The 25,478-nt window shown below is 42.1% G+C and overlaps 1 protein-coding gene across 1 annotated transcript in view; it reads left to right on the top strand.

Annotated features, from left to right (window-relative positions):
- The window catches only part of DENND2B (DENN domain containing 2B), a 149,426-nt gene that overhangs the window by 16,243 nt on the left and 107,705 nt on the right, over positions 1-25,478 (top strand). The window contains exon 2 of the mRNA XM_077784286.1: positions 19,461-19,548. The gene's annotated coding sequence lies outside the window, so the exon portion shown is untranslated. The remainder of the gene's footprint in view (positions 1-19,460; positions 19,549-25,478) is intronic.

Below are 25,478 nucleotides of genomic sequence, written 5' to 3'. Positions count from 1 at the left end.
GACTATATATAAACTGAGCCCTCTGTAGATATTCCTGTGATGCTGGGAATCCTTTCCCATTGTCCCTCTGAGGAACATGAGAAGAGTAATTGAAAAATATGTACCTTAAATGCAGATCAATGTGCAAGTCACATCTGATATTTGACACTGTAGTGCTTCACCCTTTCTGATAAAGAACCCATATATGGGGAGTTGACATAATCTTCCTCAAATCATTAGTAACTGATTAGTTTCAGATAAAGTTTATTTTCTTGTTGTTATTGTTGTTCTTAGTCCCAGCCTTTCCTGTTTTGTGACCCTTGTGGGAAGGTTAGGTCTCAAGATGGGGCCAGGCTAATTTTGCCACATCCAGAAACCTAATGATTTAAACTTCTGGATCCAGTTCCAAATGACCTATGTTCCCATAAGGCTTGTGCTCATTGCTGAGCATTGTTTTATGTGTTTTCTTTATTATACTAAAACTTAATGTCGTTGGTCACTGTTACGTACCAGTGCCTGCAGAACTGAGTGTCTTTTGGGGAAGCTGAGTTTTGGTTTTTTGAGCAAGCATGCAGTGTTGAAAAAGAGCAATGCTGACAATGTTAGAGCCCTAAAGTTGGCCTTGGGGAGAGAACATACACTATTTCTCTTTTTCCTCCAGGTTTCCCTCCTGGAAGCCTGGACTACCTGTGGGACTCCCAGGACACACATTCCAGCCCACTTTTGCTCTTTATTATCTCATACTGTCCTTGCACATGTCCTCAGAATATGAGTGTGACTTGTAGGCATCTGTACCTGAATAACCACCAAAGGCTGAAGGGCAAAGCTCGTTTTTAACTTCAGAGGAATAAAAAATCCAAACACAATCTCTCCCCCCTCAAATCCCCAATCCTCAGGGTCTCTTTTCCCTGCAAAAAAAAAAAAAAAAAAGGTACCCAGAATATATAGGCAGTGATACTGCAAGAGCTTTGAGTTGGTTAAGGACAACTCCTTTTAGGGTGGGGTGTGGGTGGAATCAAACAATGCAAGTAGATAATTTAGAAAGTGGACAGCTGGATGTAAAATGGTATCTCTCCCCCCCAAAAAAAAAAATTGTCTCTAGAAATTCTATCTTGGTTTTCTGGTAGCATATCATGTAGGATGTCACCTATAAAGGTGCCTATACAGTTGATACTCTTTTGAAAAAAAAATCCAGATTTGAAACCTGCCTGTGTAATTTCTCTGTTGATCATATACTCCCTTTTTGGCTTGTATTAGTTTTGCACATCACTGCGCCACTTTGCAGAACCTGCAATAACTTCTGAAGTTCATACAGTGCAGCTGGTTCTTGGTGGCTGTTCTTAGTGGAAATCAGCTCTCTTGATTTCTGTATCTACCTATAAATGGGAAAGAGGAAAAAAATGTTTATTTGTTTTGTTTGAAAGGATGATATGTAAAGAGGAGGAGTGACTGTCCAAGACCAAAAATAAAACAGCACCAAAACTGGACCAAAAGTGAAATGGCACCAAAACTGGACTCCAGTTTTCTTCCAGTGCCTCCAGCCTTGCCTCCCAACAGGCAGAAAGTCAGGTGAGGTCAGATGGCTGCATATCCTGAGGAAAACTCTGGTGCAGTTCTAGTTTTGCTGTGGGGCTGTAGGGATGCTCCCTGCCACTTTGCACTTAGTGCAGATAGCAGAAGCTTTTGAAATTTTGTTTCTGTGGGAATAAAAACTTATTTTAAGATTTTGTTCTTACTTCAGGCTAGCTAGGAAAGTCTGGAGAGCTGAGAACCTTGCTAAGTGTGAATAATTGAATTTATCCATCAGCCCTTTTTGGTAGCAGGAAGTTGTGCGTTTCTGTGATGCATTATATCTGAAGAGAGATGATTGCTTGCAAAGGTGCCTTTCCTGTTCATACATCTGATTGTATAAGCAGGGATATTTGGAACTTTGTCTGAACCAGATCAGTATCTTACCCTGGAATTAATCACCAGGAAAACCAGTGACCCACTTTCCCAAACCTCCTCTGATACCAGCTGAGCTGCTACTTCTTCAGATTTTCCATGGGTCAAAACCAAGGTGCTGAATCCCTCTGAAAAAGTATTCTAATATTTCTCCTTCCTCCAAAATTCCCCTTTAGTGCCAGCCCTGGTTATCATGCAATACTTGTCCTAATAATGGTCCAGAGTCCATCAAGCCAGAGAGGATGACCAGCAAATGGAAATGATGTGGGGTGCATGGCACTGTCAGGGAGCAGAGAGCAAAGGCTGAACCATGAGAGAAATAAGCCAGGAGCTGAGGGTGCCCCCAGCACAGGTAGGACAATGCTCTCACTGACCTCAGCAAAGTCCCATGGTGCCCAGTTGGGACCAGCTTGGTGACAGTGACAGATGTCACTGGTAGCCCAGTGATCACTGTGTAGATGCAGGGGGAAGAGCTGGGACCAATCTAAATCCATGCAGCAAGTCAGGCCCAGCAAGGACAGGGCTGAGGGCGGTTGAACCTGCAGCATGGCTGAGCCTGAGCTCATCCTGGGCTTCTGGTCCCTTGGGCAGTGGCTTTGGGGGTACAAGTCCCAGTTCTGGCTGGACTGGGCATTTAAGGGTTGTTGGTGCACTTGGGGCTCTGACAGCTGCTCTGATGTGGGCCAAGCACTGACATAATTAATGGCACATGTTATTTACTATGTAAGAATTTTTTCTGGGCTCTGTGAGACAGCTCGGTGACTAAAGTGCTACTGAGCATGAGTAAGGAACAGTAGGGCTTCCTTTCTGGAGGCCAAATGGTAAGTTACGAGTGTACCCCAGGGCAAAGCAAGGAAGGGTCTAACATTTCACTTCCTGAGGAGCAGACTGAGAAAGTGGTTGAGTTGTGATGGGTGGGACTCCTGCCTGTTGATGTCCCAGGGTGAAGCTGAGGTGGGCCGCTGTGTGCTGAAGAGAGGGACATTTCTGGAATAATGAAGAGGTTGGGTGAATGTAAGTTTTGGAAAAGGTAAGGACAAAAAGAGTCTTCTCCAAATTTCTAACCTAAGACTCTTCATGGCCACTTTGTGCCTAATTTTTCTGTGTCGGTAAGAAGAAAATGAACACAGGGAATGCAGTGAATAAGATCTGCCTTGAGGGCTTGTGGAAAAAACTGGCTGAGCAGGTCACTCTCCTGGCCTTGCAGCAGTAGGTTGGTGACTCAACACTTGCCTGAAAATACTCGGTGCAGTTCTGATGTCCTTTAAAATGAAGGAATATGGGTCTGGCCTCAAGCTTGTGAAGCCTGTGGAAAAGGGCCATGTTGACTTTAGTGGTCTTGAGAATGAAGCTGTGCAAGGTTTGCACAGAGCTGCTGCCAGATGTGCCTCCCACCCACGGCTCCAGCAATGAACATGTGTGCACAAGGTTGGTGCAATTATGAGAGAGTTCAAAGGGGAGCTCTACATCCAAGGAGAAATGTTCACAGGCTGATCTGTGCCTCAACAATGCACTTCCACACAGCACCATCCATAGCAAGGGCTCTCCCTATAGAAGGGAACATCACACTCACCCTGTCCCCCAGGGCTGAGCTGTACGGGTGTTCTCTGGGAGATGAAGTTACTGCATGTGAGGTTCACAAAATAAACCTACAGGAAAGTCCTGCAGCTTGCTTGCTCACAGTTTGATCTGTAAGAAAGGTCTGTGGTAGAATGTGGTTTTGCAGTCAGCACAGATATTTTTGAGGAGTGAGGCTGAACTCTAGGCAGCATGGAATGACTCATGTGGAAACAGTAATTGCAGGAGTCACTATGGAGGGGGTTACAAGAAGAGCTAGTGAATGAGATGATGATGTTCTTAACTATCATGGCCTCTTGAGATATGCCTGATGTGCAGATGAATATGCTGATATTTGCTCCAGGAAAATACTGGAAAGTTTGATGGTGTGAAACTTCCTACCCTGGGTTGGTGGATTTCATCTAAGTTCTTATTTTCCACCTTCAGAGGGGCCATTTTTTGGGTATGAATCCCTCTGGTGGAGCAGGGAAGAGTTCACCTTCATTAGGTAGGGTTTTGTCACATCCTTGAATCTCTGTAGGGACATGAGAGCTGTGTCAAACATGGTGGCTGCATCCTGCAAGAAGTAATGGTCAGCTTTCACATAGAGAGACAAAGCTATGATTGAAACACTGGATGATTATCAAATATCTCTTGTTTGTGTCATCAAATATGATCTTGTTTGTGTCATCATTGCTCACATTGGGTCAGGGTGTGCTGATCTGACCCTCCAGTATTCAATTTCCAGACTGGTTTCTCTCTTCATCTTTACACATCCTGTAAGTCTGCCATGTTGTGGTCCAGGTGCTGCTGTGTTTTTTCTGGCAAATGAAGTAGATCTTGTTTGCTCAGTATACAATTACAGTGACTAAGAAATTTTAAAGTAAGGCCTAGAAGTGTTGTCACAATGTGCTCTTACCCAATGTTATTGTGTGGGAGACAGTGGGTGGTAAATGCAAAAGAAAAAACCAACAGCATTTCTTCCTTAGTCTTGCCAACTCTGCCAATTTTAATATAGTTTTTTTTTTTTTTTTGTATTTGGGTTTTTTCCTACCTTCTTTTAAGGCCAGAGTTCCTGGAACTAAGTGACTATCAGAAATCTTTACCCTCTCTGGCTTTTGTAGCTACTCGGGAAAGCTTTAAACCACGAGTCCCAGAGCTTGAGATCTGTAAACCTAATAGGAGGAGTACCACCTTTATTTATTCCTATAATTCTGAGATTTGTTTAGGTCATCTCACAGCATATAAGTGATTTATTTCAAGGCATAAAGTACTTAAACCAGTAAAGTGAATTTGTCTTATTTTCACTCTTCACTTATTGTGTGGTGTTGGAAGGGAGAGCAGGAGATGGGTCTGTGACTCACTCCCTCTCCCAGCCAGCTGAGAGGTGTGACAGGAGGAAATTGTGTCTACCTGGAGTGGTTAGAGATTTTGTTCCCTGGAGGGAAAGGAGCTGGCACTTTGCTCAGGGCTGGGGTAAAGAGAGAACTTCCATGATTGTCTTTCACACTGCAGAGTATTGGTAAGGGATGGACAAACCCACACTTTTTTCTTATTATTTACAGCACTGTTACTTTCTTACTGATGTCACTGCAATATACAGCAATATCTTTAATTTCTGTAACCTCCAAGCATGCCAGAGGTCAATGAGAAGAGAATTTGGTACTCCAGAATTCTAGCTTTGTGTAAATAAATATTTTGGTAAATCCCTGAGAATGACACAACAAGCAAACCCATCAAAAATATGTTTCCTGTTGTTTTGTATTTGGTTTTATTAGCAGACTGAATTTTCCAAGCAGGAGGATTGCACGTACTGTATGCACTTTTTCTGATTCTCTAGAAAGCTGGGGGAAAGGGAAGAAGAGGAAAGGTATAACTTTTCAGATGCATTCTCCTACTGCTTTTGTCTTCCATTTAAAAAGAGATGCTGACTCATAAGCTAGAAGCTTTCTCTTGCATCAGGATAGTACAGTCTTATGGCCATGCTCTCGGCTTTACTCCCATTTCAGGAACTGCACTGAAGGTGGTAAGCAAGGGCTGTTTTCAACCCAGGCACTCTCCTTGTGTAACATCTGCTTTTCAGAGCAGAGCTTTGCAGGAAATCGGATGTGATTGTGTGTTGAGACTTTTTATATTCATGCCAGCTACACAGATTATGCTAATTTGCTTCCAAAGTTTAATTGTGAAGAAAGCATTTTGAAGTTTGATTGGTCCTTGGCACCTTTCACTGTCTATCCAGTTCTATTAGGCAAAATACAACAGGTTGAAAACACTGAACCAATAAAAAAATAAATTGATCCAATCTTCCACCAAACCCCTGGCTCCAAAATCCTTCCAGAATTTGAAGTTCCATAGAAACTCACCTGTTGATTCTGACAGCATGGCATGTAGGAGGGAGGTCTCCTTAGCATCAATGATAAACAAAATGAGTGGGGAGCAGCTAGTCACTCTGCTGTATGTTTTTTGGGTGTCCTGTAATTTGACTGCACTGTGGCAGCTTTAAAACTGGGCAGATTCCCAGTGTCCTGTACATATCTAAATAGCTGCATGCTCCTGGTCAGCTTGGGAGGCCAGTGGCTGCTGTGGTGTCTGTGTTTTTGTGGACTCATTAAGGACAGGAACAATCATTCACCTTCAAGTATCTGTGGATAGAGTTTCTTATCAGTTATTTCAACTCCTGATTAGCAGGTGCAAGGAGGTACTTGTTCATATAAAACTCTGGCTAAATGAACTGTGCCTTCAAAGCTGCCTATCCCACTTAATGGAACAACCCCTGTTGGGTAGATGCTGTGCTTTTGTAGAGGACTAGCCCAATTTACCTTGTACTACCATAAATTTACAAGCTTAAACCTATATTGCCTAATATGTGTTTGCTTTGTTTAAAAACAGTTTTACAGGGCATAATTTGTTTCCTTGATGATCTCAGTGTGAAGGTAGTGATTACAGCTTTATAAGTCATCAGAGGAGCATTAATCATCTGCAAACAGTAACAATCTGGTTATTCTAAATTGTATCTTTATGATAACCCATGTATTAGGTAAATAAGTGTTATAACCCTGCACTGAGGCATTGAGATGTTCATGTGACTTTGGGTAAGTCAGTGGTACCATGTTAAAGTGAAACTTAGGGTTTGGAAGGTTTTAATCTGTCCATGCTGTCACTGGCTGACTCCTGGCTCTGAGCTTACCTCCAGGTGGCCTTTCTAACTGATGATTGTAGAATCTTTCTTCTGACACCGATCAGTTTTTATTTTAAGGAAAAGAGGCAGAAAATCAGGACAGTTAAAAATAGCATTGTCAGGAACCAGAATGGCTTTACTTTGCCAGAGGAGAGTCATACTTCACATGTGAATGATCTTCTTTTGACCTCAACTTTTAAACCATGAGTTCAGGGAACAGCCATTTATAGAATTGGTTAGGTCTGTAATTCACTGTGTGAATAACAGGATGGTCTGAAAGAGAAAACAAAGATCCTTACTTCTCAACAATGAACAGAATAAAGACTATCAAAATCTCTTGGGTTTTCTTGTTATTACTTGTGTTTTTTTTGGCTTTTTTTTTCATTGAGAAGAATTGGTGGAGTTTCAGAAATACATTCAATCAGTGCAAACCATTTCCTATTGTGGCTGGCAGCTGTTCTGTGTGTCAGATGACAGGCACAGCAACACTCCTTAAGAAACAATTGCTTGTGAAGAACAGATGAGTCGGAGTTTATGGTTAAGGGAGAATGCACCCCCATAAATTACTGCATTATTATATATCAAGAATACTTTTGTAGTCTCTCATTGAAGCAACCGTTGAGTGGGATTCTGCATCCCACACTTGAAAATGGTCCCAGCTCTGCCAAATACTTGAGCATGTGCTTGAAAGCTGAGCATCAACTTCAGCAGCTTGCCTAAGGGCTGACTCAGGTTCTGTGCTGGTCTGGAAGGCTGATGGAATTCTCACAACAGCTCTCATGTGGTGTTTCCTCTGGTGGGAGTTGGACAGCGATATTTGGACAGTTGGACAGCACTGTGCCTTCCTGTGCTTGTGAAGTACAATGATCACTCCTCCTTCTTTTGCAAAGTTTATTACCTGGCTGGATCACTGGGGAGGTGGGTGGGTGACATCAGCTGGGGTGGTGTTGGTCTGGGTGGGTTGGGCTGTGAGTTGTTTGAAGCTCACCTGTTGTGAGATATGGAATTGTGTGACACAGGGAGCAAAGTGAATGTGGAAAAAGCAACTGCTGTTAATTGGTGTAGCTGCCTCCCATTAAGGAAGGAAAGCCAAATCAAAACATTTGCTCAGGATTGACTAATGTTCTTGTATTTTTGTGCCACAATTATGACTCCTGTAGCATGTGGCTAGCAGGGGTGATATGTCTTAGTCATGATGTCTCACCCTCAATAACACAAGATGTGGTATTATTATGCTGGCTATGGATAGTCCCATAATGATGTTATTTTTTCCCCCTCACAATATTGTTTTACAGTTTCCTTTTTTTTAAGACAGAAAGCACTAATTCAGTCTCAGCATATTGATGATTAATTGATTTATCAGAAAGTTACTGTGTCAGGTAAGCAGCTGCATCATGTGCAGTTGTAGGGTAGGAGAAGGGCTGTAACCTATTGAGTATATCCTGGCTCAGTTTTTGTACAGACCGCTGGGAGATCAAATTCACCATGCTCGTTTATTCCTTGTATTGATTCAGAGCCCTAAAGTGAAGATAGTTCAATGCTGAGATAATAAAGAGAAAACAAGTCTGACAGACGTTTTGTCATTTTTGGCAAAAGTAAATAACGAGTTTGCAGAGCTGTACAGCCCTGCCTTTGTGTTTGGAGAGTGCACATGATTTACTGCAGGAATCAGTTTGGCATAGCGTAGCTGTGCCGATTCAGCAGGACCTACCATTATCTTGTCATGTTTTTTAGCAAATTGACTTTTACAAGGCAGCAATTCAAAAACATGAAAGAGAAATGTGCTGAGCAGCCCATCCCTTCTTGTCCCTCCATGCAGTGTGTGCTGGCAAATCTGCCACAGTTGTGCCCACGGGCACAATGATACTCGGCTCCCTCACTCGCTTCCAGGCTTCGGGCATTCCGTGTGTGTGAACTGGTGTGGGTTTTGATTTTATTACTGTGTTCTCAAGCTCCCAAGTTGCTGACTTTTCAGCTAAGTGCAACAGTTCACACATGGCTTTCTGTTGTGCTTTGCTTTACACTTAATAGGATTTTAGTGGTACAGCAGGAGTAACAAAAGCACCGTTAGCCACATTTTGTAAATCTCGCTGCTTTTCAGCTCTGCTCACCCACAGCTTGCAGTCTCCCACGGACAGAGAAAAATGGCCAGAAGGCAGTGAGGTTCCTGGGCTTGTCCTGACTAGCACTGCCTTTCACTGCCTCTCAAGACAGAGTATTGAGCTAGAGGCACTGCTGGTCTGACCCTGAAGGGCCTTTTTGGTGTTTTTAAAGTATATCTCTATTCCAGTCTTAACACTGAAGTAGCTGTAAACATGGTATTTCTGCATTCTTATGTGATTGGCAAATGTGCATGGATTGTTTATTTTTAATTAATTTAAGATCTGTAAAACCTTCCTACTTTCTAGGAATTTGGGGTGTTCAGCTCCATCTATGCCTCAGCAAATGGCTTCTATTTAATAACATCTTTGTATATTACCATTGAGAGATGGCTATCTTGGAGACCTAATCTGTGGATATGCCCAAGGGTGAAAAAAGAGCAAAAAAGTAAGACTAAGAGGAGGGGAGATGGGAGAAGGAACATTATTTGTGCAGGTTTTTTGAATGGATAATGTGTGGGATGAATAAAGGCAGAGATGCTCTAAGAGCATTCTGAGATAACAAAACAGCTTGTTTAGCTAACCAGGATGGAAATGACAGCCTTACTCATCCTTCTGTCTTGTTCTCCTGTGAACTAACCAATGCTCAAGCAGCACTCTTCATGTTTGGGGCAGGACTGTGCACAGCTCTTCTTTCTGTTCCTTTGGGTTTTGAGATGACACTGCAGGGCTAGTGGTGTTTTCCCTCCAGCTCCTGAGTGTAGCAGCTTCTGGAAGCTGATGACACTGCCAGCTCCTCATGTTTTGAGAGGTCCTCTGGCATCTGTATGTGCCTGTGTGTCACCACACTACATGAACCTGCTCCACAAACCCTGTCTCAAGCTACAGTTCTCTTTTACTGGAAGGCATGGCTATTTCCTCAATAGAACTCTCCTCTGTAGTAAGTGCTCGTTTCCTTTCCTTTCCTCTGCAGAAAATATTTGTTACTCAAAAGACCTGTTCTGAGGATTAGCCAGGCACACCAGAGATGCCAGTGAGGGAGACCCATTCTGAAGCAGCAGGTTTTGGATCACGCTGCAGCCCATCACTTGTGTAGGCTTCCCTTCCTCTCTCAAGTAAGGTCTTAAAATCTTTTGAATGACTCACTCAATAGGAAAAAACTCTACTCTGTACTAATGGTTAATGGGTCTTTCTAGCAGATGTAAAATCCAGTGAAACATATACAGTTTCTTTAGTTTTAAGAGGAACAGATGATTTAATAAGCAGCTATAAATCTCTTGGGAATGTACAGGCATAGTCCAACAGCAAACTTCTGCCAGATTTTTCACTGACTAGACTTATAGCCTATGAGTCATAGCAGTCTGCTCCACTCTCCACCTCAATTGCCTGTTGTTGTTTTGGCTTTAGAGGTTCTCTGTGCTACATATGGATTTTTTATCACCTTCTGTTAATGGGCTTGCTCTTTCATCCAGGAGACAGCCTCCAAGAAGTTGACTCTTATTCTCTGTGCATGACAGTGCATGATGTTTCTTTTCCATTCCCTAGCTCACCGTGTGACTTTAAAATTGTATAAGGAAAATGTTTCTGAGGAATGTGTTAATACAGCCTCCTAAATGGGCCTAGTAGTGGGAATCCAGTTAAATTAAAAGAGATGTAGTCAGTCTCTTAATGTAGTAATGCTTTCCTTCCAGCAGTCTGTGGCCATCTTATGAAGGTTAGTAAGTTTATTATAACAATATTTCCAATAGGTTCAGTTATTATCAGCTCTTTAGAGACAAGGGAACAGGCAGAAAGGTGTTTCAGTTGCCTGTGTCTCATGCTGAATTGCAGGGGATGGTTTTATTTTCTAAAGTATTCAGTTGCCATTCCAAAAGGACGTAAAATGACACACAGTGTTTTATAAACATCATCTACATTGTGCTGGCCTGCTGCCTCTCTGTGAGTGTCTGAGATTTCTGGGAAGGGGGCTGCAAGCTCTTGTTTTATTTTACAGCTGGTTCACAAGCCCTGTGAATTATACTTGGGAGCCACTGTAGAGGAGGTGAGGAATTAAAATTACTAAGACTTGCTCCAGGTCACACCCAGGTAAACTAGAGATAAAACTAGTGATAAGGCAAGACTTTGTGAGGAATATTTAACCATTGTGGAGGCTTTTACAAGACAGGTACATTGCAGCTTATTTTGAATGCAGCTGGATGCAGGGGATTTTAAAAATAACCCACAGCATAGATCTTTATTTTCTTTTAAATCTCACAATTTAACTACAAAAATCTAAGAAAATGCTGCAAAATTCTCACTTTGTCAGAATAAACAGGCAGTAAAAATCATGTTCTAATTCTTTCAGTGGCTCAGGACAGCATTTGCATTTGTTGCTCTCTGGGACTCTGTAAATGATGAGGAAAATTCTTTTTTCAGTGGTAGGGATTATGAGGAAACCCTGTTTGACCTTTTTCAGGCTGGAGTGTGTACCAAAAATGCATAGATGTGAAGCAGGTTAAGAAACTGGAAACAGCTTAGAGGCTGTTTAATGTACAGGATTGTATAATGTGACCAAAAAGATATTGTTTGAAGTCCATCGTGGGATTACAATTTACTGCATTGTTCCAACACCTTCAGGAAGCTGAACAGGCCTCATGTTAACCAGGCAAAGAAAGCTATCCAAGGTCATATACCTGCATGGTGTCAAAAGCAAGAACAGCATTTGACTCTTGTGACTCCTTGTTAGGCCTCTCCACACAGTTCAGGAGGAAGCGTAGAGGTTTTCAGCACCATGCATATGTGCAAAAATACCTCTTTCAGCTCTTTCTGGCAAACTGAGAGCACTGCTTTATACTTTCAGTAAGCACAGAGCTCTCATGTTTACTGATGGGACTTTCACACGTCAGGAAATCAGAAAACTGGAGACGTAATCAGCGTGTCTGTTCTTGAATGAGGAATTTTCCCCAGAGCGAGTTGTGATGCGTGCTTCTAATGATTTGCATCTTACACTTCAGACTTTCCATGAGCTGCTTCCAGCACTGTAGGCACTAACTTGTGTTTGCAGTGCACACACACCCCCAGCTGCAAGGGTAGCAGCCATAGCTTCCATGTTTAGATCTTGGCATAGCTCTGATTGGGGGTGTGCAGTTCCTTTGGCAGCCTGGCCCAGCTGTGGGACTTAGGTGGAGATGTTGGTGCAGCATTCAGCGTTACCCCAGGTTAGAGGTTTCCTAGAAACTCAGGCTTTTAAGAGAGAGCCCTTCTTCACTGTCAGCAAGATCTTTTGCAAACTTTCTGGTGTGTGGTCTGTGCACACTGAGTGGCTGACACTGAGCCTGTGTTGTGGGATTTCACCACTTCCATAGTATGAACAACAAGCAGCAACAGCTCTGGGGAGGCAGTTTTGTCCATTCCCTTAAAACAATGTACATAGCAATGGGGAACATCATGTGACCACATGGACCTTATCCAGTGTTTTAAAGGGAAAATATCTCTAACAGTGTCCTGGCCTATGTAAACTGTATAGTTTTCCCAGACTTGGAAGAAAAGCGCTGGTACTTTCCCAAGTTCCACCCTTTTCAGTTTGATGTGAAAAAAAAAAAAAAAAAAGAGGATTGATTCTTGATTTCCTTCTGTCTTTAAAATGGGAACTAGTTTAGTGAAAATCAGAAATTATGCTTTCTCATGGTCAAGAGGCAAAATCTTATCTCTGAACCATCTGTTGTGATGAGAATGAAGCAGAATGTGTACTTTTTTTTTCTCAAGTAATAACTTGTACTCTTAGTGGTGAAGAAAAGATATGTAGGTGTGTGATTTTTCTAGCAGCCTAAATCTAGATGTTGGGACAGTCCACCCCTGGATATAGAGCTATTTTCAGAGAGATCTCCAGCTTTGCTTGGAAGGATGCACAGAATTGAAGGAGGAAGGATGACCTTGCTTTTAAAGCATTCATCTGGACCTCTGGTGCTGGGAGCTGAATTTCAGCACTGGGAATGGCTTCCTCTGTGGTCTGCAGTGTGCTGCTCTGGGAATGTGTGTGCCACACAATGGATGTCAGCAAAAAGGGCCCTGGAGCTGACTCCAGGAGGTCTGCACCGCCCTACACTGAAGTGGGGCACTGTGTGGTGCCATTGGGGCTGTGCTGCACCAGTTCTGCCGTGAAAGCGGTTGTGGCTCATTTGGAGGTCTCTATACCACACTCCTATTGTACAGCCAGGAAGCACTGAGGTACTGAGAAACAGAGTTCATAAAGTGTTTTTGAACTGTCTGCATGGTCTAGTTTTGGACTTCTTTTGTTTTGCATAAGCTTGTCCTAGTCACTCCAGTGTCACTGACTTTCATCCCTCTGTGGCACTGGAAACGAACTAGGGAAAAAAGCCTCATTTTTGGCTGTTTCCTATGTCCAAAATGTTTTCCAGGAAACCCCAATTTTGACTGACCCCAACTGCTTTCCAGGTTCTAATTCTGGCCCCGGGAAAAGCAACAGAGTCTGATGTTTAGAGCACTGTTGGTCACACACATTTTCCAGAGGGCCACTCTGCAGACTTGCACACAAAACCATTGAACTCATTTTTTCTGAGCAGCCACGCTGGAGTGACATTTATGCGGCTTTGCAAAGCACCCTGAGGGCCTTGAATAAAAGGATCTCTGCATATTCAAAGCAATACTGTGTTTATCTGCTCTATCCAAAGTAGAGAAGAAAATGCTTTATTGTCTGTGGCTTAAAATCTGCCTGCTATGATATTTATGACAGTACAAAAGACAAACTCTTTGTATCCCTGAGAAAACACACACTGCCACTGGCTTTGATTTCCATAGGGTGAAGGTGATGGGAGTAGTGCTGGGCCAGTGCTTGCACTATCCATTGTCCCCAGAAAAGAGAAGTGGGGCTCATGGCATTCCCCTACCATGTTAGCAGCAGTTCACAGGATCTCCAGGCCAGCTTGGAAGTTCAAGTCATGATTAAAACAAAGGAAGCCAACTGCATTAGCACACAGAGAAGTCAGTGCCTTTTGTCCAAAGGAACATCAGGCTGACACTTTCTTCTTGGAGTCTCTTGGCTCCTAGCATTTGGAAGATAACATCTGTCCAGTCAGAGGGGGCTGTATAAACTTCCTGTGAACTTTCATAGTTGATGATCAAAAGGAATCACAAAACATGTTGTCATTATTTATCTATTTATTTATCTATTTAGTAGTTCAAAGAGTGTACAGTGCTATTGGTTGTGATATTTTTTTCCCCTCATCTAAACAAAGTGATATCATACTGGATATACAGCCTTAGGCCCACATTTTCCATTTTGAATTTAACTTAAGAGCTGTTTTGCTCTGGAAAGCATCTTTGCAGGGGGAAAAATGTGAAAAATGCAACCACTACCCATATTCTGCTTCAGAAGTCATCCCTGCAGTGCTTTCTGTCATTGTGTCCCTTGCTTTGCTAAAAGTCTCTTCCCTTTGTTAGCTTCATATAGCCAGTGTAACAATAGAGACAGTTCCCAACAGCATCTTTTTCTTTGTCCCACTGCTAGGCCAAAGTACAGTAGAATTTGAAAAGCTCCCCTTCAGCTGGGGATTTCGTTTATATGACCTGTGTTCCCATAATTTATGTACTCTAAAAAAGATTCTACCCCTCTGTTCCTATTAGGAACAGCTAATCACAGCTTTGCAGCCTGGCTCAGATTCACATGAGATTTAGACTTCCCAAAATTATATTTTTGCGTGTTCTTCTTCAGTGCAATTCCAGGTGTGAGGGGATCTGTTTTTTGAATTGTCTTCTAGTCCCACATGTAGCATCTTTTGTCACAAGATGTGTGCTGTGCACAGGCGCAACAGAAATTGTCCTTTCACTTCTACTTGAAAGAAATAGTAGTGAAATGAGACAAATGGAGATCTTGCATTCATGTAGGGTCAAATCAGAAATCCTGTGGAGTTTCAAGCAACTCATTGACATCTCTCCTGATATGGCTGGTTCCCAGAGGAAGCCTGCTTGTCTCATTTGCCCTTCTGCTTGGGGCATAAATCCACCCTTGATGGGGATATACAGACAGCACAAATAACCTCTTCTCGGGGGCTTCTCCCCCTCCATCAGTTTTGGACCTACAGCTTCCTGTCTCTCCTTTTTGGGCATGCCTGGGATGCAGCAGTGCCATGCAAGGAAGGGTGTTGACTGGAAGGAAGATGAGTTGCAGACAGGGCTGGCCCTGGAGAGTTTAAGGAGCAGAAAGACTTATTTACATGAGATCCCCCCCACCTTTTGGTTATCCCTCTGGCTTGGCTTGTGCCTTGGCCTGGTGCCATCTGACAGAGTTTGCAGTGCTGGGATGTTGAGGGCTGGCTGAATTGGCTGCCTGGGCCCAGAGCCAGTTTGTATGGCTTGTTTGGCTTTGCACAGCTTTTCTAACAGGGTGAGCTGCAATATGTGTCTCCTGTCATGAATCAGACCATAGGTATGGATAATTCTCAAACCAGGCATTTGCATGAGTTAATTCCACACTGTTCACATTTAAAGTTGTTTTATTAAGGAATTATTCGGCTTATTGCTCAGCAAATTTTCAGCATCATTAGTAGATTTAGAATGAAGGTTGTGTCCCAGTATGACCAGTGTCTTAAAGCTTTAATTGCCAAATAAAAACTCTTTCCACCTCTCTTTTCTGAAATATATGACATTACTAAACTGCCACTTTGGTAAAATATTGTAGCACATATATTTAAGTGTATTTTTAAGTTCTTTTGAAGTCAATGTTTAAGTGCTTTGCTGAATCAGGGCCTAAAATAATAATAGCCACAAAGTTAAGCCACTTTATTTTTGAATGAGTGTTTGCATAGCAACTTGAGTGCATGTCAGCTTCTTGTCAGGACCCCCAGGTGCAGATCTCCCCTTAGGTTCAGTGAATTAGAAATGTTTTCCAATTGCTGTCTTGCACACAGTTGCAGTGTCAGGATCAAACCCAAGTATGGCGGGCTCTCACTTGCAGAATGAGATCAAGCTGAAATGGGATATAGAGCCATAAAGGGACTGGCAGTATCTCAGAGAGCACAGCTATGATTAGTCATTTCCTATATACATACTATATAAATACTGGGTATGTACACACACAATTCTTTCTTCACTGCATTAGTGAAACCAGTACTGTGCTGCAAACCTGATCCTTGCTAGATCATTGAGGGGGTCATTGAAAATTAATTCTCCTCTTAGAAGAGAGTTGTGCATATATTATAAGTAAAGGATCTGAAATGGGGGAAGAAAAATCTGTGGCTGACTGATCTGAGACTTTTACCTGCGCAGTCCCCTTGCAGCTGGGGAGCTCCTATATTGATTCATCTCCTTTGCTACAAGGCTACAATCTACTTTTGTGCTACTTGGTTACCACAATCCTAGCAAAACATGCAGTGGGGCAAAATTGAAGTTAACATGCCACTGAAGGCAGTGGAATGTTTAATGACTTTGGTAGAATGATACTTTTGTGGTCAGAGGTGTTATCTTGTGCCACTTGCTTTGTTGTTGTTCCATGTTCTTACACCATCATGTTGGAGTGTTACCAGTAAGGGCCAGTGCTGTGCACTGTTAATTTAAAGAACTCAGTGGTGCTATGGGATTGTTTCAGAGTGTTTGGTGGCTGCTGCCCTGCCTGTCATCACTTTGCCCCACCTGGTAGTCCACAGAATTCCCTATGCAAAAGTACTGAGTGCTGGGTATCTATAAAAAGAGAGCACAGTTTTTGTAGTGCATGTGTGCTTTACATTAAGATCTGGCTTTCCCCCTTATTTCCATTCCTCTGCAAGCCACTGCCTGGTGATGAGGAAGTGCTGCTTCCAAGCTCCCTGTCTCTCCCAGTGAGGTCAGCAGGACCTGCAGGCACTTTCAGAACTATTCAGTTAAAAACATACTGGGACAGACCAATTAAGTTTCACTTTTGCTGTTGAGTCTGAAATGATGGAATTTTAAACAAATACATATTTGTTGAGGTCACTGGAAAGATGGTTGGTAAATGTGTGGAGATGACATGAGGAAGAGCAATAACATGGACGTCTTCAATGGGAAAGGGGCAAAGGTCCTTGTGAAGGGCAGACAGTTATGTGAGGAGGAGAAAAATCTTAAGTAACTTTGCAGGAGTGTTTTTATCTAAAAAAATGCAAAGAAAAATGTTACTGAAATTGAAGCAGTGATTAATTTGAATTTATGCCTACCAGAGATCTGTGCTTCTGTTGTGGCTGGCTTAATCTGGAGCTCACCTCTGATGTTGTGTTTTCACCTACTGAAAGTGATAAAATTTCATGAGGAGCAAGTCTGATTTTTGTTTTCTCTCCTGTTGCTGCTGATGGCTGCTTGGAAAGCATTCAGTAAAGGATCTTGGACCAGGAATCTCATGTTTCCCTTGCCAGTCTCCAGGCAGAGAGTCCAGGTGTGCCTGGTGAGGGCTCCTGCTGTGCACTCACCCTGCTCAGTGCATGTCTGCTCCTGTGCCTCACGTGGCTGCTCCATCCCAGGGCCAGGCATGTAGGAAGGAGTGCGTTCAACCAGCCAGAAAGGGGAAGTGTATCTGAAATAAGAAACTAAACATCAGCTGCATGTGAGTAATGGGTTGTCTGTCTCCTGCAGGGAGGTGAGGGCACACACTCTGATGCCTTTTGATGGCAGGGTAGCTGTGATGTTGTAATTAATGCAAACTCTGCTGTTCATCATGTCCTCTGTTTATGATTTCAGAGCCTAAATTGTGTTCTGAGGTATTGATGTGCACAAATGAAAGCTCAGTGAGGAAAAAAAAAAGATGTGGGAATGACTCTTGTTTAACTGGGATCAGTCCGAGGTACATATGTCACCTTTTGGCAAGGAACTGAGTAAGGGTGTATTCATGGGGTTTAGAATAGAACTGGGCTTGTCTGAGGGCTTCTGTGGCAGTCACCTGCCCAAGGGCAAAGCTTGGGTCATAGTTTTACTACTGTGCCTTAGTCCTACATATTTGCATATGCATGATCTATTTTAACAGCTTCACTTGCTTAGAATTTTAAACTGTAACAGAGTGTGTGTGTAATACACAGAGCATTTTTAGTGATTTATGAATGCCAGTTTGCCTGCTCCCCCACATCCTTGCCATATATGCAGATGTGGTCACAGAATGAAGTGCCACAGAGCCTTGCCATGAACACTGGAGTGGGATGTGATGCAGATGGTTGGTACATACTCCCATGTTACCCATAATGGGGTCTATAGAAGAGCTGAGCATGATCAGCCATTTCACTTGTTCATTACTAGAGTGGTTTTTTATTACTTCTGTGTTTTTGAACACTCCTTCTGCAGTGATGCAACATACAATGTTACTTTCCTGTGAGGAGTTAGCAGTTTCCCTCTTTCCCCAGTCACACTGCTGAAATTGTGCCCATTTGCAGCATGTGATTAATTTACCTTAGTCATACACCAAAGGAACTTTTCAGGACACAACCAAGTTATGATTCCTTAATATTTGGCTCTCATGTCTCTGGCTGGGCATTACTGGTGCATTCTTAGCAGAACTTAGTGTGAAATTGCAACAGCATATGGTACTTTCATATCTAGGAGCTCTTTGATGTGCTGTCATCTCAGCATCTTCTGGACTCTTGACAGCTTAAGTAGCTGTTTTGTTGTATTTATCTACCTGTGAGTAGTCTGCATGCAGTTTTTGGTAGCAGTGTAAAATATGCCTCAAGTATATGCTTTTGTGTGATGTTCTTGTTAGAGAGAGAGATGGTTTCAGTGTGTAGTCTGCTGGGAGCCCTGTCACTCACAAAATTCAGAGTTTTCCAAAGTACAGGTAATAATATGCTCTGGTGTAGTTTATATGTAAGAATGGCTATATGGAGACACAGTTGTTCCCGTGAAACGTCTTGGCTATCTCACACAACCAGAAGAGTAATATATTGGAACTCTTTAATCTCCTCATGTAGAAACTTAGTTATGCTGATTATATGATGTATATTTTCTTGTGTTCAACTCCCAAAATAAAATATAAAGGATTTCATATGCCAGTGCTGAGTTTTAAATGCAGGGGTGGAGCATCATAACAGCACAATGAAGTGGTTAATAGCTACAGAAGAAATTGATTTCCTATCTAGCTTGGCATAGGCAGCTTTGCAATTTTCTGCCCACTAGAGGGACTGCTGCTTATGCTGCTCATTGCAGAACAGACTCATGAAATCCCTTCAGTATCTTTTATGAAGTTTCAAAACTTTGAATGACTGACTGATTAAATCCTCTAAAGAGTAAGTCTCCAAGGTATCTCTCAAAAGTGTAAAAACTTTGGGCACAGTACTCTTATTCCGAGTCAAAATATTTTAAAAGTGAGTTTTCTTAATAAGTGTTCTTTCTTTTTTATAAAGTATTTTCTGTTCTCTTGATTTATCAGTCCAGACTTTCATATATGACGTCGGTGGGGATTAATTTGGATTCTTTTTGTCAAGGAAAAAATGTTCTATGTCTTTATTTATGTTTGGTGTAAGTTTTGTTTTGCAACCATGGTGCCAGTGAATATGGTAAACTAATCAGTTCTTGTATTTGCAAATGTCAGTGAAATGGGTTTCTTCCTTAACTGGGAGATAGCAAGCTTTGGGTAAGCAGCAATTAAACTTATAGTCAGTGTGAGAAAACTTCCAGATGGATCTCTGTGTTCTTGTTTAGCTGGGGGATTTTTTTTCTGTTTGTTTGTTTGAGCTGCATGTTTCTGACTTGCCCAATTTTCTTCTTAATTACAGAAACATGAAAGAATACAGGAAGTCCTGCATGACCTTATGAATACCTGTGCTAATTAAGTCACTGGCTTGGTACTGGGAGAACAGCAAGGTAAGCAGTCAGGCCTTGCCAGCAGAATTTCTTGTAATCTGCATGATTGTATTTCAGCAAAGCTTTAGTGCTTTCACATATCAAATTCATAAGTAGTCAGGCAAAGACAAATAGCCTGCAGGTCTGAATGTGATAGATTTACTTATAGTTCAAAGCTTTGGTGAATAAATATTTCTTTTTTTTCCTTCTGGGGAAAAAAAAATATACAACTTTTGTGATTGTTTTCTCTTTTTTAAAAGGCGCTATCTCTAATTTCCACAATCAATTCCTGCCCAAATCTCAGCTTCCTGGGCTGACTCTGGGGAGGGGCTGGAGGAGGGGTGGAATGTTTCAAAACGTAGCTGATGAAAAGGCATGCTGTTTTGTGGATGCCTCCCAGAATTGTTTAAATCTGCGTGTGTGCGCGCGCGCTTATGAAAAGAGGGGGGAGAGAGATCTCCATGACAACTGGCCTGGCCAGTCTGTGTTCTCTGCAATCATTTTAGCTGGAATCAGTGCTGCAAGAGGTCATATGAAGGAGTTATGGGAAGCACAGCAGGTATTAGACACTAAACGACTGGTTTTCTGATTGCCTCAGATAATAACACAGAGTTTTGTCTGGGAAATACAAATCTGAGAATGGAGTGGAAAGGGAAATGCTCCAAATTTCAGGTAACAAAAATTGCCTTTTTAATGTTATGTCCTCCCATTGTAAAGTTTGATTATTATTATTATTTTTTTTCATTGGTGGTGGTGTTTACTCCCAGCCGAGAGTGCTGGAGTGAGCTTGGATTCCCTAACTCTGGGGAATGATGTCATGCAGCAACAGTTGGATTCTATTAGCCAGGGAAAGAGGAAACATCCTGCATTTTTTGTTTTTGGGGTGGGAGGGGGGAAGGGAGTTACTTTGGCTCTTTGTTGAATCTTGTGCAAAGGCTACAAGAAGTGTTTTAAAAAGTTTGTAACAAATTAATTCCCAGAAAATACCATTTAGGACCCAGACAGCACCAAAGCTTAAACCCGCTGCCATGATTACTCCAATATGAAAATTATTATGGAAATGTTACAGAAATCAGAGGACTTTTCTTTCATCTTGAATGCTCCTATATTAATCTTTAATGAGAAAATTAATTAAAACATAATTGAACAGAGGGTTTGGAGCCTCCCTGCACTTGGGATCCTTTAGTAATTGTTTGGAGAATGTGCTGCTATAGAGTTTCTTCTGGGTTGGGCCTTCTCTCAAGCGGCTGCTCATGAATAGATGATGCTGGCAGCATTATTCTTAATAAGATTTTCAGTCCTAGACTGTGTATTTCAGAGCTGTAGACCAGCCTTTTTGGGAGAAGACAGTGGGGAAAGAAAGCAGAAAATTCATAATTTCAGCAATTTGAAAGGGACTTTTCTTCCCAGCTTTCCTTTTGCTAAATGCTGTATTAAACACTCAATGCTAGGCCATCATGCATAGCATTTTAAGCAGAAAAATACCTAATGGTTGTACAACTGTTGTATCCTAATTAAAAGATTTAAAAACTTAATATAATCCTACTTTGCTAAACATCACAAAACTACATTCTATCAGCAACCGTGGTTAATATATTAGGTCACCATTGTGCTGTTTGAATTCCTCTTTGGAGATGCTCATTTCTACTTTTATGCTACTTTGTTCCCTTCAGTGTGTTTCAGGCATGATCCAAAGCTTGCTGGAGTCCATGGGAGTCCTCCCCTCAACTTCAAAGGGCTTGGGATCAGCCTCTGCCTGAGAACTTCCCAGCCTCTGTGTCAGTCTTTTGACTGCAGGACCAGGCCACAGGCTCTGCCTTTTCTTTCTTGAACTTTCCAAACAGAAGGTCTTTTGTGTTTCTCCAAACAATGCCAGACGCTGCTGACTGGCTTCAGTGTGGCTGCTAATAACACATGCTGGAGATGATGGTGATGCTGATCTCCACTTTCTCCTCAAACCTTCCTAGAGGGGAAAGAAGGGAAATCAGATCCTTCTAATTCACCTCCCTCCCTACAAATGGCTGTTGTTTACAAGTGTGTGTGTGTGCAAATTGTTCCTCAGTTATAGGACTGTGCTTCAGAGGGGAGTTCCAGGAAGACTTTAGGGAAAAAATGCTGTTGTAGCTGTGACCTATCCCAGAGCACTCATGCAGGAGGAGCATGCTGTGTTGCAGCAGAACTGACAGCTGTCATCTGCAAACTGATGGCTCATCAGCACTGCCTAACACTTTGTGTCCACCTTTTGCCTGCCAGTTTAATTCCATAAATAAATGCTACTGTTAGCAAATATTGAGAGCCTGGTTTGGAAAAAGAAAATTCATCTCTTTGATGGTTGGGACTGGTTTAATAAGAAATCCTTGTGCTAATTCTGACTAGAAATTAAATATCTGTGGAGCTGGTGTGCTAATTTGAACCATCTCCCTCCTTAAGAAGGAACACTGTGATTATTTCCCAGTTTTAAGGTTCATTTGAGGGAAAAATGCTATTAGTCCCTGAAATTTCTAAGACAGACAAATCTAATAATTTTCAATGTTAGAACTGCTGCTTTTAAGTGCTTACATTTTATAGATGATCATCCTGAGACCCTTGAGAGATCTCTGCAAGCTGTTGCAAACTGGGTTTTCCAATAACAACAGTGGGTTTTTGGTGTGTAGCAGCAGGAAGCCTGGTGAATTGTCTCTTAGTTTCTGGCTGAGTGGCATTTTCCTTAATGGTCTGTGCTGTAGCATTTGCAAGCATCATTCTCTTGGTCTTTTAAGATAATTTCCATACGTTCTAGCATTCTGAATGGTTTCAAATGAAGTTTGAAATACATTATACTATGCATACCTTACAAGTTGGAAATAAAAATTAAAATATATTTGTAACTACAATTGTAACAAGATTGACCTATTGTTTTTTTCATCTATTGAGAGAGTGAGCAATTCAGGAAGGTTGCTGGTACAGGTGGTAAGGCAGGTGGAGTCCTTGAAGGAATCTGTGCAGGAGTAACAGCTTTGTGTTCAATGCAGCACCTCTAGACAGGTCCTTAGCTCAGCATTTATAGCTTTCTGAAGTTTTCACTTTATAAGTGCATTCATATCTGTATTTCAAAGACAGTTGCTCTGTGTTGTCTGGATATAAATCTCCTTACTGGTCCCAGGTGTCCACTGTGTTTCTGCCAGTGGCTGAATGTCTATATTCTGTCTGTGGATAGTCCATGGCTCTGAGTTTTACAGAGACATTGGTGAGGTTCTTTGGTGGGATTAATTGACTTCTGTCTCACTGTAATTAGAAGGAAAGTGAAGGGATGCAGTAGAAGTTTTCTTCTCTGCTCTTGACTGTCTACAGAGTAAGTTTTATATTCTGAGGTAAGTGTTTTAATTGCTTATTTTATCTTGCATAGATCCTGCCTTCTGTAAATCCTTGTATGCCCTCTATCCATAGGCTTACAGCAGATGTTTGTGTTGTCTATTGAGGTCAATTCCAGGTTAACTGCTACCCTCATGTATTTGTCATTATTAGAAATACACTGTTTTGCAAATAAGCTGAGGCTATCTAGAAGCCTAGGACTGACTTTGTCTTTACAATTCAATACTAGTTTCTGCTCTTATTCCTTTTTCTAGATTACTACAAAGTCCTTTCTATTTTTTGTCTTAGGGAAAGTCTGTGAGACACTGGGAAAACCCTGTAGTTTTCTTTGTTTCTGCTGTTTCTGTTGAAGGTTGATCTTCAGAGCACCTGGTGTTGTAGACAGATGTACCATTGAATTCTTGAACATGAGATCAGTATTCTCATCTGTAACCTTATGCCCATTATAGGTAGAATTAATTGATTGAAAACAATAATGCTGCATGTTTGGTAGACCTGCTCACAGTGATGCTCAAATCTTTCCTAATTTTCTATAAGTTAATTTCAATTCCAGCAGTATGAACAATGAGTTCCCAGTTGTTTCCTCTCATATTCTGTTTTTTGGTCATGAGTGACTTCGCAAGGTGTAAAATGTGACACACAAAAAGATCTGTTCTGTGCAGCTCACACTGCTGCACGGATAGGGGTATGGCTGCCTTTAATTACAGCAAGAACCTGGACATGATGGCACTGTCATTCTGCTCTGCAGTGCAGGCTCTCATTAGTGCTAATCAGTGATCTCTCTTCTGCCTGTGCATCTTTGACCCAGTTACTTTGCTGAACTTAGCACAGTTGCTAGTGTGACACAAAGCAGACTCTTGGCACAACTCTGATCACAGAGCAGGGCAAGATCTGGCAACTTTCACACAAATCCATTATAATTAAGGCTTCCGGTCTGGGATTTAAACGACTTCTTTCTCTTAAAAGCCTGAGAGGCTTTTAAAAGTATTTTTTCAGGCTGAAAATGGACCCACTGCTGGTAGAAGCAAAGTCCCCAGGTGGTACTAGCTTTTGGCAGACCTGGAAGAAGCAGGTGCTGCTTTTGTTCCTTCATCAGGCTTTGCAAACCTGAATGCTTTTTTGAACAGAGCCTCCCAGTTGTTTTTCAGTTTCTTGTGACAACAGAGTCCCCTAAGCAGTTGCAGGAGTGTTGCACAGTTGGCTTTTCTCCAGTGCCAACTCTTATTCTGAATTCAAGCCTCATGTAACATTAATCTTCTCTGCCCACTTGGAGCCAAACTGCTGTAGTCAAGGGGCTGTTCAAAGGAGTCCTGTTTCCCAGCCCTCTCAGTGGCAGTGCTTCTTCCTGGAGCCCTTTTTGCCCATCCTGTTGTAGTTTGATGACAAGAAGATGAATTGGAGGTCAAAACTTCTGCCAATGGCAAGAGCATAGTCTGGCATCCCCTGTGCAGCTGGCATGCAAAGGATACAAGCCATCAAATTGTCTGTGCTCCTGGGCCAGCTGAGCCTTTTGGTTTATGACCAGAACATACCTCCTGTCTTTAAAGCTTCCTTGAAAGTTAAAAGGCGTCACTAAAGATTTACCACATTTATGGGGCATGCAGTTGGGCAACTTTGACAGTCCAGAACCTGTTCCCTACAATGCTGTTTCATGCCTTCTTGCTAGAGAGCAAAAAGCAATTTGAGCTATAGCAGTATAGAAACATTTGCAGCTGCACAACTCACATTCCTGTGTTTCAGTCTCTCACAGGCTCATGCAGACCTTCTATTATTAGTTTTAAAAGAATAGCTGACAGCTGATTAATTTGAATGGTGTATTCCAGAGAGAGCTGTTTTATGACTGTCAAGAGTAGAAAGCCAAGAAAATATTGACTGAAGTTAAAAAGAGATTTCTGATGTAAAGCAAAATCTTGTTTATCCAAAAGATTTGTAGGGGACAAAACCATCTTCATACCACCCTGCTGTCAACATGTTCAAGCCCATGCTGGGGGAGGTGAGAAGCGGAACAGCTCAGCCTGTTTTGCATTCATTCCCTCAGTTTTCTGGGAGAGTTCCCAGGGGTTTCCTGGCATGTTGTCACAGCGCAGGGGCCATATTTGCAACTCAGCCTTTAAAAACCCACCTTAAAAATAATTTCAAATGACTCATTCTGATGTTGGTTTTTGGAGAAGAGTCAAGTTGGTTTCAGAGGGAAGAGTGAAAATAAAATTACTTTTGGACAATGGATATGCTCCGTGTAATCAGCTGACACTCTGGATTAGAGCTGCTCTCCTGTGCATCAGGCTGGGTTTCACTGTTGTACTGACCCTGCTGCACACAGGCTCAGGGCAGCAGATGGGCTTTTGGAAGGGTATGAAGGTCTAAGAGCAGACACTGGCTTTTCAGTGGTGTCTGGTCACGCCTTTTATTTCCTGTGGAAAGCACTGTCCTTGTGTGCCACTTGTAAGCAAGACACTGCTCACAGCCTGGGCAGCTGAAGCACAGTTACAATACTCTTGTCCTGACCTTGGCTTCAGTGAAGAAGGAGAGCCAGTCCTGTCCCTGGAAATGGTCCGTTTAGACCTTCTGCCTCCTTCAGCAACAAGACCCTGCTATAATGT

The sequence above is a fragment of the Lonchura striata genome, chromosome 6, assembly GCF_046129695.1.
Source record: "Lonchura striata isolate bLonStr1 chromosome 6, bLonStr1.mat, whole genome shotgun sequence".
NCBI classification, from domain to species: Eukaryota; Metazoa; Chordata; class Aves; order Passeriformes; family Estrildidae; genus Lonchura; species Lonchura striata.
Note: the sequence above shows the minus strand (reverse complement) of the source record. Positions and strands in the feature narration are given on the sequence as shown.